The sequence below is a fragment of the Brassica napus genome, chromosome C9 (genome assembly GCF_020379485.1).
Source record: "Brassica napus cultivar Da-Ae chromosome C9, Da-Ae, whole genome shotgun sequence".
In the NCBI taxonomy this organism is placed as follows: Eukaryota; Viridiplantae; Streptophyta; class Magnoliopsida; order Brassicales; family Brassicaceae; genus Brassica; species Brassica napus.
The window spans coordinates 45814527-45830149 of NC_063452.1; the positions used below are offsets into that span (position 1 = coordinate 45814527).

Here is a 15623-nt window from a genome sequence, read left to right on the forward strand (position 1 = left end):
GTTAATAGTTGTATGATAGCAAATGAAAACATGACTGAACATTGGATTTTTAGGATTAACTAATATATGTATGATAGGTGAAGAAGAAAGTTGCAGGTTTCAGTTAAGTGATAGGCTGATAGCACAATAAAAGAACAATAAAACCATTTCATTTTTCTTCGTTTTTCACATGTTTTAGTTTAGCTACTGAAACAGATTACGTTTTGCTCATTGTTTCCGTTTCTGTTGGTAAAATTAGAATTAGGAACTGCATTTATTAATCAGAAAAGACAACATTATTAAAAGAAAATATTATTTATAATTTCAGTGGCATTTTAGTGTAAATAACATACAAAACTAAAGGGCATTTCTAATTTGTACTCCCTTTTTAATAGATTAGATTAGATGATCTACAGACATTTTATTTTTACAAGCCCATCACAATTTGTCTTCTTCAAAAAAATTGTACTTTTTAACTGTACATTTTCATGCATTGCTTCACCTTGAAAACCATTAAAATTATATAATTTATAATGCAAAATATTGAAAAGCTATGAGAAAATTTGAGAGTGCAAGTGTGGAAGCGAAAAACTATTCGGTTCTAACCCCTCTACTAATGTGGAAGTTAAAACAAATCTGAAAACTAAATATTACAAACTATCAATAATGGTAATTTTTTTTTTTGACAACGAACGGTTATTCCATTATTCAAACTTGAGGTGGTCTGGGTAACCAGACCGGAATAGAACAACCAATAAAACAAAGCTCTCTATAGAAAGACCTTGCAGTCTTAGCTAAAAAGTCATAAATCTGATTTCTGCAGAGTCTATATCCTCTCCAATTATGTTGCAAAGCTTGACCAAGCATGAAGCTCCTTAATCATAACGATCATCTCAATACAATCTGTCTCAAAACTCTGGCATGTCGAGTGTTGAATGAAGTTATTCACAAAAAAACATATATCATAGTTTTTAACTGGATATTTAAAGTTTACATAATTAAAAAATATTGTTCAATTTGACATAATACGGATTTTGTTAAGGTATGCTAAGTAATACATAAATAAATAATTTGAAATATATAAGAATACTAATCCAAACGAAAATCTATTTGTATATACAATTAGAGGTTGGAAGTTACTTTTTGTTCAATATTTCCACATAGAAAGAGAAAATAAATATATGTGCACTGGATGCTGGAATCAAAATAGGCCGCCATGAGTTCCTTAAATTAGTTCAGGAGTTCTTGATACTTTTGCTAGAAAAATGTTATAATTCAAAACTCAATATAGTTGATCATATTATTATTTTTACTCTTTAAAAATTTTATAATATCTTATAGGGTAATAATGAAAAATTTAATCGAAAAACACAGAAAAATATTTTCCACTAAGAATTAAAATACAAGTTATAGATAAATAGTGAAAAATATACTTTTTGGTGATAAAAGACACTATTAATATACAGTGTAAAAATATAAATACATAAGCTATTAATATTATCAACATTTGTAACAGTTCCATTTTGATTTATCAACAAGCTATTAAGATTATACATCTTAAAGCATCACTGAAGAATAATCATTAGTTCTAACATTTTCAAAATCATAGAAAAATGATAAGTTTTAATTATAAACTTCTAAAAATAATAATTGCACTGGTAAAAGCATAAACACTTACTCATTTATTTTATGATGCAATTAAAGAAAGAAAGAAAACAAGAAAAATACATATTTTTAATTTTCAAAAGATTTGAGTTTATGCTTGAGAAACAACTTTTTGGTGTATATCTTATATTCTAGTTAACAATTATAATATATATATGCAAAATTTACCCAACTATAAGACCTATTGTCTTTTCATGTAATTATTTCCTTATGTTTTAATTGTTTTAATTTGAAAGTCAACAAAATATAGTATCTATATTTTGGTTTTAATTATAGTATCTCATGTAGAGAAAAATTGTGTATATTGTACAAAAACATAGTTGTGTTGAAAGTAAAAGGAAAAAGATGAAGAAAGATTCAATCTGAATATAAAAGAATAGTTGAATCATAACTAAGTTTACTTAACTTTGTATTTATATTCCTTAGTACTTACTATCCCAAATTTACTTCTTATATTAACAATCAATTTTTAATTTCCATATTTATAACTTCATCGTATAATTTACTTAGACAAAATATATTATATAGTTAAATATAAAATATTTAATGATTTAAATTAAATATTTTATTTTTTTAAATGAATGGAGAGGCATGCACATACTTTAATATAAATATTTAATTATATATATAGCTCTTAAATATTTTATATATTTATATATATATATATATTACGGAACAATCAAACATCTCTATTGAGGGATCTATAAAGTATAAATAATCAAAAATATAAAGTTGTTGTGGTAACAAACACTATTCCTACAATATATAAAGTTAAAAACAAATAAAAACTTGAATGTCTAATACCTACTGATTAAAAACCTTATTAACAAGAAATATAATTCTTTTCTCATGATATGCCGCACATTTTTATTTAACAAGACAATAAAAATCGTTAACGACTTCAAAGAAAAGATAAGAGTAGATTCAAGATATGAGTTAGAGCTACATCTCTCATCTACACCTTAGCTCAAAAGATAACGATCGAGGAAACACATCTAAGAACAACTTTCGACATCATCCGGGCTGTTTTTTATTCTAAACTCAAGTCTGGAAATTTTGCAAACTAATAAAAGTATTTTACTACAAAAATGTGAAGATCTATATATAGAACTTTCAGAAAATAAATAGACCATGTCTCCTCTCATATACTATATCCTACATAGTACATAGTTTATATACATATGATAATTCTGTAATATTTTATATTCACGCAACAAAACTAATTGTAATATTTAAAAATCAATTATTCGCGCGTAGCACGGAAAACGATCTAGTAATCCATAATTAAACATTTGAACTTGTTCATAGCAAAAGGAAAACTAATCTTCCAAAATCACACTCGTTTCGGCACATAAAGATTTTAGAAGAAATGTGTATTCTCCAAATCAAAGCTAATAGCAGTAAAAAAAACTTTTTTGTATGTTAGGAGGATTATTACTGGTTTCTTGCTCGAATTCTTCTTCATCTGAGTCCTCTACATTGTCTGCATCATCAGCGTCATCTGCTTCATTATCGTCTTCTTCTTGATGGTTGTCAACTACTGGTTTTCCAATCATGGGTAAGCTTATGACTCATCTTTCTGATCTCGTTGCACTGCACCAAAACGAAGACACAACAGGAGTTTACTCAAGACTTACTTTGGCATTCACAAAAACAAACAGTGAACAGATACAATAATGCTTATAGTCATGTGAAACGTTCTGCCTTAAACCATTTCGATTTGTCAGTTACCAACAAAACCACCTTCATCAAATTTGAACGGAAACACAAAGATTACTCATTTATAATCTCTCAATTCATCAGCAAAATTCACCCAATACGCCATCACACATGGACTAAACCGACGTCAATTTCAAAACCGAGAACTCTTTTTTCAATCATCATTTTACTTATTACATACATATCTAAAATATTATGTTCGATTTGTCACAACTGAAACAAAAAAAAAAGACATTTAAAAAAAACATAGAACGATCATTCTTATGTGGTGTTTCTTATCAGTCCCTAGGCGTCGGTGGCTGCGGCTTCTTGTGATTCAACAGCAGTCGCCTCCGTTTTTGCATTAGCTACTTCCTAAGGAGTCTTGCCATTGGTCACAGGTGGCACCAAAGAGTCAAACTTGTCTGATTTCCCCAACACAATCTCAATCTGCGTAAAACATAATGTAAAAATAAGAAGTCAAAATGTTACACAAAGGGGAGGATGATGCTAAAGTAGTGAAACATGCCTTTGCTTTCTGAACCATCTTTCCTTTGGCCTCATCCTTCATTCCCACAGTGGATGTCAACACTTCTGAACAATAATAATAATAAAAAAACAGACTTGAATTAGATTGAAAGCTTTTCTATCATCATGAAAAAAAGAACTTACTCTTATCTGTAGTCAATCCGGTGTTCTTCAAGATCTCAGAGATTGTTACCACCATCATTATTGCTGTGTGCAAATTAAAACAGTTAAAAAGTAAAATACACAAAGAAGAGAGAGAGACCAGTCCATGCTTTTTCGATAAGATTTTAAGTTATGATGAAAATGTGGTGTATACCCATTCAGAGTGCAGAGAGATCGACCTCATTGTGTTGCTGAATGTACCTCTGCATCAAACGCAATGCATATCACACAAAATTGATTCAGAAACTTTTTTAAATTGCTCTATTTGGAATACAAACAAACACTTTGGTGGACATATAAAGGCTAGAGATTGTTCAGGAATCAAAACTAAATCAACCAAGCCGATCTCAAGCTTCCACAAACGAAATATAAGAAGTAGATGCTTAAAAACCTAGATCCGGTGTGGAATTTTCGTTCCCATCAAAGAGATTTTAAAGTAACAATACCTTGGCGAGATTAACGTCGAAGAACAATGGTTTCTTCGTGTTGGAGACTTGAATCATGTTCTTCTTGTGAGTCTTCGTCTTTGCTGGCGAGAGGATGATGTTTATCTCTGGGGATGTGATCGGTGCAGGAGCCGGTGTTGCTATTTCCATCGCCATCTTCTTCTTCGATAACTCTCAGTTTCTTTCTGCGTAAACTTTCTCTTCTCTTCTCTTCTCTCTTGTTGGTAGCGGGAAAAAGTTAAATCGGGAATCAAAACCCAGAATGCATCATTCATGATTATCACACAGATTTCATCATACGTGATTAAATATTTGATTTTGGCAAATTACATTCAAGTGATATGCGAAAACTCCAATGAAAGAATACAGAGAAGAGAAGATATACCTTTTCTTCGAACTTAGCTTCTTCCATGGCAAGACAAATCTCTTCGTTCTGAGGCTGAGGCCACTGAATGGGTAGCAGATGCCGGATCGTCTTCGTCGACGACGGATGATTTCGAGAGGAGGGATGCAAACCTTTTAATACTTGAATTTCCACAGCTTTGCAAGAGCTAACCTCATTGAATGTAGATCGTGGATGATGGATCATGGAGCCATTAAACCGACCGTTCAGGTTGTGAGAAGAAACACAATCGTCACCGCATCGCCGCCACACGAAGAGGAGAGACGAAGACGAGCCTAGTTTCATCACTTCACCCGTACTCCATCGGCCCAGAAAAATCTTCAATCTTAGGAGCCCAAGTACACAAATAAGCCAACAAAACAAAGCCCAACATACCAACGATTAAATGATACACTGCGTCGAGAATCATGGGACACGTGGCATCTCCTGGTTAAACGACTTTTCTAGCTGGACGCTGAGGTGGCAGCACCAGGAGAGAAAAAAACTTTATACTAGGAGTGTGTCCGTGCTACGCGCGGATTTCTGTGAATATGTTTATTTTATTGTTATATTTTTTTTATTTAGGCAAATTGCAGAAGCTGTTGTTTTGTATTTTTGAGCCATTAAAGATATTTTTATTTCTTTGAGGTGGTGTTTTACTAGGTATGAAGTTCATTTGTATGAGGGGTGTTTTTTTTATGAAATAATAGGGGTTACGTGTAAACATGTGGAGTTTCACCTATTATTAGGTAATAGGTTCATCTGTTTATTGGAACTGGTCATCACTTTGTTTTGTAGAGTGGATTTGTTTCTTTTTTTTACATATTTGTGTAGATTTTTGCGTAAGTATTTGAAAAACATTACAATTTTATGAGTATGAATTTTGGGTCTAAGTTTTTTTATTATTTATGAATATTGGTTTAATATACAGTGAGACTCCAGAAAGAAAAGCAAGTAACAAAAGTAGCTTTTGGCCCACGCTTTTTTTTTTCTTGCTTAAATTTGGTGCATTTAAATTAAAAAGTAGCAAGAATTGTTTTATAAAACTATAATATAATCCCATGTGAAGAACCTAAGAGCACCATTATCTTAGAGACCCTAAATGGGTCTTTTTTTTTTTTAATACTTTTAATTGTAAAAGTGAATTAAGAGACTGGATTAAGAGACCCGAAAATTTACGTACCTTATTGCAAGTCTCTTATTTAAGGGTTCTTAAAAAAAAAATTTAATTAATCACCAATTTATTTTGGTTTTTCTTATTAAAGTTAAATTTTTTCTTAAAACATAGTACAAGATAACATTTTAAACATTGATTTTTTAAAAAAAACATAAAAAATAAAAACGAAGGAATTCGTTTGATGACTTTGTGAGAAGAATGAAAATTGTTTTGTAATTAAATAGAACTTGTGCGATGATTGTGAGAAGGAAAGAACAAGGAGCTTGTTTGATGAGTGAATGACTTTGTCTATAAAATGACCAAGCTGAATAAACACATATATAGAGAATGTAATGGAATGAATGGTTATAGCAGCAGCTCATCTCTTATAAACCTCTGCAAAGAAGAACACGCGAGAAACATTACAGCAAGTAGACTCCTATTATAAACACAAAGCTTACTTTACAACAATGATCCGAGAACAGATCCTAGAGTGTATGATGTTCTTGCAGCATCTTTACTAAAGTCTCAAGCTTTTCTCATACCCCAATCATTCAAACCAGACAAAACCAAAAAATTTCATAAGCAAATTAAACGTGAGTACATAATTCTAGATATATCATCAACCTTAATATAGAGAGCGAGAGCTGAGCCATGTTCTTCTCCTTCATTGTTGATCTCTATCTCCTCCACTTAATCTCAATACTCTGTTGGTTTGGAGATTCACTTGCACCGCCGCCACTCGTCATTCATCTCGAACTCGTATCATTCACCGAAGAACAATGTGATCATCGCAGTTACCGTTACAACGCCACCGTCATGATCATCTCACCGGATGAGGGTCTGAGATCCTTGCCACGCCGGAGCCTTTATCAACCCTCGTCATGGATGCGATCATAACCGAGAGATGCGGAGGAGACACGATCTAAACTGGAGCTGCGGCGTTTAACACCAACCACCATCATCGTTAACGGTGAGCCATATATAGGAGGAGCAAGCCATGTCACCGAAGAGTCTTTTCGTGATCACCGGAGTTCAAGCCAGCCACCATCATTAACTGTAGTCCAAGCCGTGTAGCAGCTAAGTGTTATCTTCTTGGTAACATCTTTACTAAAGTTTCAATCTTTTTCTCATACCCAAAAATATTTCATTAGCAGATCAACTGTGAGTACATGATTCCAAACATCTCACCAACCAAACAGAGCAACCATTAAGCTTACTCTACACCAACGGTCAAATAACATAACCTAAACTCTACGTTCTTGATGAGAACCCATACCTAACTTTCTTGATGAGAACCTTCTTCTATGAGTTCTTGATGTGATGAGTCTGCTGCTCTTTTATCAGCCTCTCCATCCCGCTCGACTGCATCTAGTTTCTTTCTAATTATCCCAAAAAGGAGCTGTTGCACTCCAGCTCCTAGCACCATCATCTCTCCAACGTTATTTCATTCTTCAACAGTTAAATCAAAGAAGAAAAGTACAGAGACAGAAAGAACAAAACTTTCTCTTCCATCTTCTTCTTCAGCTCACGATACAAAAAACCCATCTTTCAAAACTCTGTCTCGCCACCTCCATTGACAGACCTGAAGCTATGCTTCCTCGTCAAAACCGTTCACCACCATACTTAAAGTCTCTGTCTTTGAGCGTTTCCTTCAAAGGGTGGAAGCTCCTGAACAGAAAGTTCAAGTCTTGAGCTCTCAAAATGTAATATCTCCACAAACCCGCATGGACCCAAACCGGCGTTTTCGAAGCAATCATCGCATCCACAAAAGGATTCAGCAAAGACACAGATCTCCTCCTGGGCATCGGGGAGGAAGAGATCGAGGGTCTGATAGAGCAGCATGGCGGTGGAGTGCGGTTGTTTGAGAGAAGAGCTGATGAGGAGAAGGTAGAAGAAGCCGCCATGGGAGAGGGAGTGGAGAGAGACAGAGAGGAAGAGAGGAAGACGAAGAGACGTCTCTTCCGGTACCAAATTACGAGACGTTTTTTAGATTTATTTGTCTTTTTGATTTTATTTTAAATCAAATTAAACATAAGAGACTCCCTGAATACAGGCGATAATGATGCTCTAAGTAAATGTTTATGGAGTAAGCTCTTATTGAAGCCCATCAAAATGAAGCCCATAGTGGAGAAGAAGGATCATATGGTGAGCCCACTTAGAGAGTTAGAGATTACGGCTGGTTAATGCCGGAGAGATTAGGAGAACCAAATTTGCGTGACTCTGCTTGAGAAATCTGGGTTGGAATCCTTGAGAGATGATACTCTGTTTTTGATGAGAAGTTCTATTTCAGCGATGATTGAGGAGGAGTCCGTGAAAATGCTGGGATGAAGTTGGTTGTTCTGTTCCCTCTGTTCATATTTCATTCATATTTTTAAAATATTTTTATTTTTATTTTGTTTTGTTTATTCTCTCTCGCTCGATAGGGAGAAAAAATCGTTCATCAATGGCATGAGGAATCTTTAGACGAAGTTCATCATCTCAAACGTAGCATCACAGAGTCTAATGAACTGTCGTATCTCGTCATCTTCGTTATCCGTACGAACCAGAATCCCCAAGGAATCTGGAGAAGCCATAATCGCCCCGGAGCCTGGAGATTCCCGGAGGTTTCTTTACAACACCGCCATGATTTGGCCGAAGATCATGCAGATGCCGATCGGGAGATTGATCGAGAAGCTCCGCGAAATGGACGGCATCAAGGACAGGATCCGATTAGGCGGCCTTGCTCGTCGACAGCGATGACGGAGACGGCGAGTTTGACGGTGGAGGATACGAAGAAGCTTCTCAGAAAATCGATGATGCAGTGATAACGATGAAGCCATGAACGCCTATTTATAAGATCCAAATACTGAAGAAACCGAAGAGGTCGAAGGTTCTAGTGAAATGAGAAGTAGTGGGGAAAGAAATTACTGGGATTAAATGCGGAGTTTATGGCTTCAGCAATCGTGATTCCGTTACTTTGTTACGACAGTGAAGACGAAATTAGGGTTCAGAAGCATGCGGCGTCGAAGAAGAAGGCTGGAATCGGGCCTAAGTTATTCAAAACCCAAGCGGAAATAAACATAAGCCCACGCTTCATGAAAATACTACTACTGGGCCACATATACTCGAAGCCAATATTTCCGATTCACGTTTGATCTTTTCATTTCAAGTTTGGGTTGAGGGGAAAATACTCAGGTACTACTTTCCTCCAGAGATCCTAGGCAGGATCCAGATCTCCGGATCTCTGTTTTAGGAATGCTCAGGATCTCCAATATCGGGTACCCCAGTATCGGTTTCCGGAACCGCCTCTATCTCCAAAAAAAGGCAAATTACCGATAAGGAGAACTTTCCATATTTCCGAATATGGAAGACTTCCACCTACTCCAACCGACCTATAGATGACTATATAAGGGGAACCCAAACCCTAGAATAAGGGATCAACTCTTTAGGACTTGAAAGCTAGAATTAGACGGCTAGACTAGGGTTTCTTGCTTAATACTTTGTAATCTCTTCTAGTTCGATCTAATAAACGCTTATTCAAGTCATAATCTCTTTTACTACTCCAAAATCTATATTAAATATCAGCTCATCCATCGTTCTGTGGTACTCTAAAAGATACTACACAAAAATCCCCTAACAGTTTGGCGCTAGAAGGAGGAGAATAATCTAAACTACGTGACGATGACGGTGGATGAGCAAGACAACCCATCAGAATCTACTCCAAGAGAAGTCGAGCTACAAAGGCAACTCGACGGATTACAAAGCCAGGTAACCGACTTGCACAAGGCTCGGGAAGCCACCGAGAACCCTGAGCTTTCCTCTGAAGTCTAAAGCCTGAAGGAAAAGCTAGACGAACACTCGAAGCAGCTGGAGCAAAGTGTTGAGAAGCTTACTCAGCTCGAATCTGAAAACCTTGTTCTCTGAGACAAGAATCAAGCCCTCAACACGGCAAGAAACAAGAAGCGCCGCTTCCACACACAGGTCCGATCCATGCCGAGCCTGGACACACCCAACACCGCATGATGTACCGCTCGACAGCCTTCAGATGAAGCTGGGGCATCAGAAGAAAAAGCTGGAGATACGCGAGTCCATGAAACAATATCCAGCGACTCCGAGCCAGAATCCGAGAAGGAAACATCCGAAGGAGCCGCGGCATTGCAGTCCTCATTGACCACCTATCTGGAGCAGATTTTCTCCAAAAAGCTCGACGCCATGCAATCTATGATAGAAAGACTCCCCGGAGTGGCACCTCTAATTCGGAAAAGTAATCCCGGTTCTGTTAAGGGATTTTTGTGTACAAGCGATCCGTGCTCAGTTGCGTACAAGACTGGTTGTCGTAGTGCTTTCTCCCGCTTAGGTGGTTGATGAACCCGGAGGTCTTGCTCTCAAGATACTGCCATACGGGCATGGGCCAGTATATGTCGTCGGTGTCTTAGTAGCCGCGAGGGAGATTGATCATTAGGCAGGGACTGCCTATCCATGGTGAAGGCCACAGGGTCTTCTGGATCTACAGTTGATGGTCCCGCCTATCAGAGGGCGGTCCTTGAGGAACCGTGGAAGGTGTTTGGGATATATATCTGCATCCTTCAAGGGGGATTGCCTACGTACCCTTCAGTGAGGGATCAAGCCGTTCGTAGTTCATGTATAGATGGAGGCGCATAGCCTAAGTGGGCGCGTAGCCTAGTGGGCATATGGCCTAAGGAGGACGTAGCTCTGATGGAGGCGTGGAGCCTGGATGGGAACGTGGCCTTGTTGGGCATATGGCCTTATGAGCATGTGGCTCCGTAGGTGATAGGAACCATCTGTTCTAGCGGATGCATGGCCGGAACAGATGGTGGAGTAGTCGATATGCTGCAGGGAGCATGGAGCTTCAATATGATTTGATGAGCATGGAGTGTCCCTGTCGGTGAGCTAGAGATCGTGGCCTGGACCAGTATGTAGAATTGTAGGCGTTCTGCAGAGAGCATATGACGTCATCTTCATGGTAGTAATCGCCGGGATCAGCCTGTCATAGACCTCTCGTAGGAGAAGGTCTTCTCGGGGTGAAATATAGCCTTGGCGGCTGTCGAATTCATGAGCTCTGGAGCTGGATGTTTTCTCTCATAGATGGACGTGTTCCCCTCTTCTTTAGGTTTAGAAATCTATCTTTATAGTGGAAGTCGTGCATTTCTCTTAGGGTTTGGAAATATTCCATATATCCTTAGATAATAGAATATTTCCATTCTTCTCAAGGGCAACTTATCATATTGGAATACTTCCTCTTTCTCTTGGATTTAGGAAGATTCCTTCTTCTCTAAGCTGGTTACCTGATAAATGGAAGATTTGCATTTATCTTAAGGCAGGAGATATCACTTGGCCTGGAAGACGGAGGAAGGTCCCAAACTCGGGGGCAGGGACCCGTGACCGGAGGCAGGAACCCGGACCCTGGGGGCAGGGACCTGAAAGACGGAAGCTGGAGTAATCTCTTCATGGAATATTTTTTCCCGACAGTTTGCTCCTTATTTTCTGGCTTCATTTTTGAAGGCAGGAAATAACATGACTTTCTTCATAGGACTTTATAAGTTGCACCATAGTATCACGCTGCCTTGTCGGTCGTTCTCAGATGCACTTGCGCTCGGTGTATAAGGATTTGCAGCCTGGTTGGAGATGTATGGCCTTTGATTCGGATGACTTGTTAGACTTTCTTCTTCTGTTTTATAAAGATGAGACGGTGCCCCAATGATGGAGATAGGCCGGAGTTGGCCGAAAATTTGATGGAGAAGCCGGGAACATCGGCATAAAGGGTGATGCGTCTGATCATACCCCAGGTGCTTGTGCGGCTTCTGTAGCTATACTCGGCCTCAGCTCAGGCAGGACTTTGTGGTTCCACGAATCGTGTGGAGGAGTGTATGGGTTGGTACCCAGAAATTCTGAGAGGGAGAATTTTGGCGAGGCTAAGGATCAGGAGGACGAAGAGGTTGAATAAGACCCGGAGGCCGAAACTGAGGATCCTCATGCTTGATTCTACTGGCCTTGCTTGTGCCTCTCGAGCTTGTAAAGACTGTAATGGACTTTCGGGAGGGTCTCCATACCGGTCTCCTTGTTGCGCTTAGCATCCTTGCGGCGAGCAGTAATTTCCACGCCGCCTAAGGAAGGTGGAGATACTAGTTGAACTCTGCCATTGATTCTTGGCCACTCTCAACTATGTAGTACTGCAATCTGCCCCCGGAGGTAAGCCACAATCAATGCTGGGATAACCTTGTGTTGTGCTCTCATGGAATCCGGAGGATCCTGGGCATGCTCTCCAAAAATATGAAGGTTGAGAGGTATATTCTTCTGAAACCCATAGGTTCGGAGACGTGATTCTTCTTAAACTGGAGGTTGTATAGATTTTCGTCCAAGAACCCGGAGGCTGGATGGACTGTCGTCAAGGAATCTGTTGGTTGTGTGGACCTTCAAGGTAGGGCTGGGTTGCGGGTCAAACCCGCCCCGCTGACCCGCCAACCCGCGGGTTACAAAGTTTTTTTTTTGTCAAAAAATCCGACCCGCACAACCCGCGAACAAATAAATTTGTACCCGCACCCGCCCCGCTTAATTTTGCGGATAACCCGCGGGACCCGCGGGTTATATTTTTATTTTAAAAAAATATTTATTTAATTTAATTTTTGTAAAATATAATATAAATAATATATTTATAATTAAATTTTTATATATTTATAATTAAAATTTTAAATATTTTAAAATATTTTGATTATTATTTTTGAAAATTCCCATATTTTCTTTACAAAATATACATTTTTACAAAAAAAAAATATATTTTTTAAAAAAAAAATGTAAAAAAAAAAATTTGCGGGTTGGCGGTTACACGCGCTTCAAAATCCACCTACCCGCACCCGCCCCGCATAAAATGCTCATAACCCGCACCCGCACCCGCGAATCGATTTTTCTAAATTGTTCGACCCGCACCCGCCCTGCGGCGTAGGGCTGGGACTTCGGATATTCGGTTCGGGTTCGGATAAGATCCGATCGGGTCCGGGTTTTTCGGATAAATGAATTCTATACCCAATGGGTACTTAGTAAATTTCGGTTCGGGTTTCGGATCGGGTACTACCGGTTTCGGGTCGGTTCCGGGTACCCGTTTCTTATGTGAATTATATAAATATTTACAAAATAAAATAATTATATACCAGTTTTTTATTTATTTATTTTATTTTTTTAAAAAAAGTTAATAGAAATCGTATATATATTAGTAATATGTATTAAATACAACGAAGTTGAACTAGTCTAGTGGTATTGCAGTTGTTGCTTTGCCTATCCAACCCGGGTTCAACCCTCGAAAGATACAAATCTATGTTTTTTAAGCATAGAATTCGGGTTAAACGGGTACCCGTTCGGTTTCGGGTAAAACCCGTAACCGAACCGATACCCATGGATAATTAACACTAATACCCATCGGATAAATTGCCTAGAACCGAAACCGAACCGAACCGGTCCATTTCGGGTCGGTTCCGGTTCGGGTATTCGGTTATGGATAAAAATCCCAGGCCTACTGCGGCGGGTCAAACGGCCCGGGCCCCGCGGGTAAAAACTCATATTCCCAGGCCAACTTCAAGGGGACCTTCTCGTATATCCTTTCGACTCGAAGTCGTCTTCGCCGGGTAGACTCCTGTTGATTTCTAGGTAGGCTTTTTGGAGCAGTGTCTTCCTTTGCGTTATCCAACTACCCTTTGGGAAGACTTAAAGACGGAACCATATGTGTTAGGCTCGTGAACCCGGAGTATAGGGATGCTTCACATTCCACCTTCTGTAGATAAGTTACTCGTGAATTTTTCCCAAGAGATAGCAGGTCTCTCTTATGGACCCGGAAATTCAATACATGGATTCTGGGATCGAATGGAACCGTGATATTGCTTCAGAATCCGGAGATGTTTTTGGGACCCGAAGGTCATTTCTGGAGTCTGGAGGATGCCATAGACCCGGAGGTCGCATTTAGAACCCAGAGGTTGAATAAGAACCCAGAGGTCGTTTGGGAACCCGGAGGTTCCTCTAGACCCTGACGTCGTATTTAGGACCCGGAGGTCTTTTAGGGACCCGGAGGTCGTTTGGGAATCTTGAGGTTCCTCTAGACCCTCAGGTCGTATTGAGGTCGTTTAGGGACCCGGAGATCGTTTGGGAACCCGGAGGTTCTAGACCCTGAGGTCGTATTTAGGACCCGGAGGTCAACTTGAACCCGGAGGTTGCGTTTGGACCCGGAAGTCGATTTTGGGCCCGGGGGTTATAAAGAGCCTGGAGGTTTACCTTTTCCAGGCCCTGAAAAATTTTGTTCAGGACCCGGATACTGCTTGGGGACCCGAAGGTTCTTAATAACCCGGGGGCTTTGAGTTTTAGTTTAAGGGACCGTATTCTACCTTCTCAGGTGAGGCCACTACCGGTACCCGTTGGGATTTCGCATTCTGCCGCTCGAAAGCTGGCCACTATCGAGTTCTCGTGCTGCATGCTGCTTCTGTAGGAAGCCACTATCAGACTTAGAAGGTGCTGGTATGGGTGAAAACCCAAGTACCAGGCTTTGCTGCTTTCCACGTCTGGAGAAGCAGGATATTATAGGGTGCTCCCGGACTTTTGTACTTTTTGGCGATTATGCCTTGTGTCCCCTGTATTATTTAGCACATAGCATTTTAATACAAGTGCTTTTCACATTTAGGACTCCGATATGCCTGAGGCTATACAGGGGTTTTAGGTAGTATTGACGGCATACTCGGGCTTGTGCAGACCCATTCCTACCTTATGTCTCATACCCATTGTTATTGTCGCTCCCTGTACAAACTCTAAGTTTGAATATAGTACATTGCGTTTGTACTTATGCCTTCTGCGTTATTGCATGGATTGGCATGTTTCGTACGATGCTCCATGTGTATGATTTTGAAGAGTTTTTTCATTTCATTTTTACCTGGTGTTAAGGATAGAAGCAGGGGTCGGAGCCGGAGCTCCGTAGTCGGAGCCGGAGCCGGAGTCGGAACTTCTTCATGCGGGTGTTTGGAGATCAGGGTCCTGCTCGGAAGCAGGAGTAGTATTTTCCAAAATTATTTATTCCCAATAGTTTACCCCTTATCTTTCGATTTCATGGGTGAAGTCGGGAGAAAACATGTGTACTTTGGCCAACCGGAGTCGTTCCATCTCTGCATGCTTATCGTGGACATGACATTGCTTCCCTTTTTCCGAGTTCTTCTTAGGTCTGGGCCGTGTTTGAACCTGGAGAAGGATCAGCTTTCCTGAGGTAGACAGGGGTCTAGGAGAAATTCCCAGGTTTTGGACTCGTCTGGAGATGATCTTCTGAAGGGCTTTATGTTCGGATCTTGTAGTGACAGCAGTTCTTCATCCTTGGGCTTTCATCGCGAGGGTTGAATTATCTTCTAAGACCCAAGCCCAAATTGACCCAGAGGTAGGAATTGATCCGGTTCTGAAGTCGGAATCCGTTGTCAGGGGTTTGTGTATTCTCCTTTTGTAGGTGTTGTTCAATGACTTGTTCTGGCTGCTCTCTACTCCCGCTTATGTGAGCCACTCTCTGCGTTTTATTATGTCATTTAATGATGCGTCCAAGCCGTTCTCTGCTCCCACTTGGGTGAGCCATTCCCAACGTTTTCTGGAT

The 15623-nt window shown here is 39.5% G+C and overlaps 2 long non-coding RNA genes and 1 pseudogene across 2 annotated transcripts; 1 reads left to right on the forward strand and 2 right to left on the reverse strand.

The window, feature by feature from the left end:
- Positions 1 to 2353: 2353 nt before the first annotated feature.
- LOC106355369 lies at positions 2354 to 5948 on the reverse strand (annotated as a pseudogene).
- Positions 5949 to 6338: 390 nt separating this feature from the next.
- LOC125592936 lies at positions 6339 to 7503 on the reverse strand. The gene is made up of 2 exons (XR_007328745.1): positions 7296 to 7503; positions 6339 to 7073 (listed from the first exon to the last, which is right to left on the reverse strand). It is a non-coding gene; the product is annotated as an uncharacterized LOC125592936 (long non-coding RNA).
- Positions 7504 to 8175: 672 nt separating this feature from the next.
- On the forward strand, positions 8176 to 8481 carry LOC125592935. The gene is made up of 2 exons (XR_007328744.1): positions 8176 to 8348; positions 8443 to 8481. It is a non-coding gene; the product is annotated as an uncharacterized LOC125592935 (long non-coding RNA).
- Positions 8482 to 15623: the final 7142 nt, after the last annotated feature.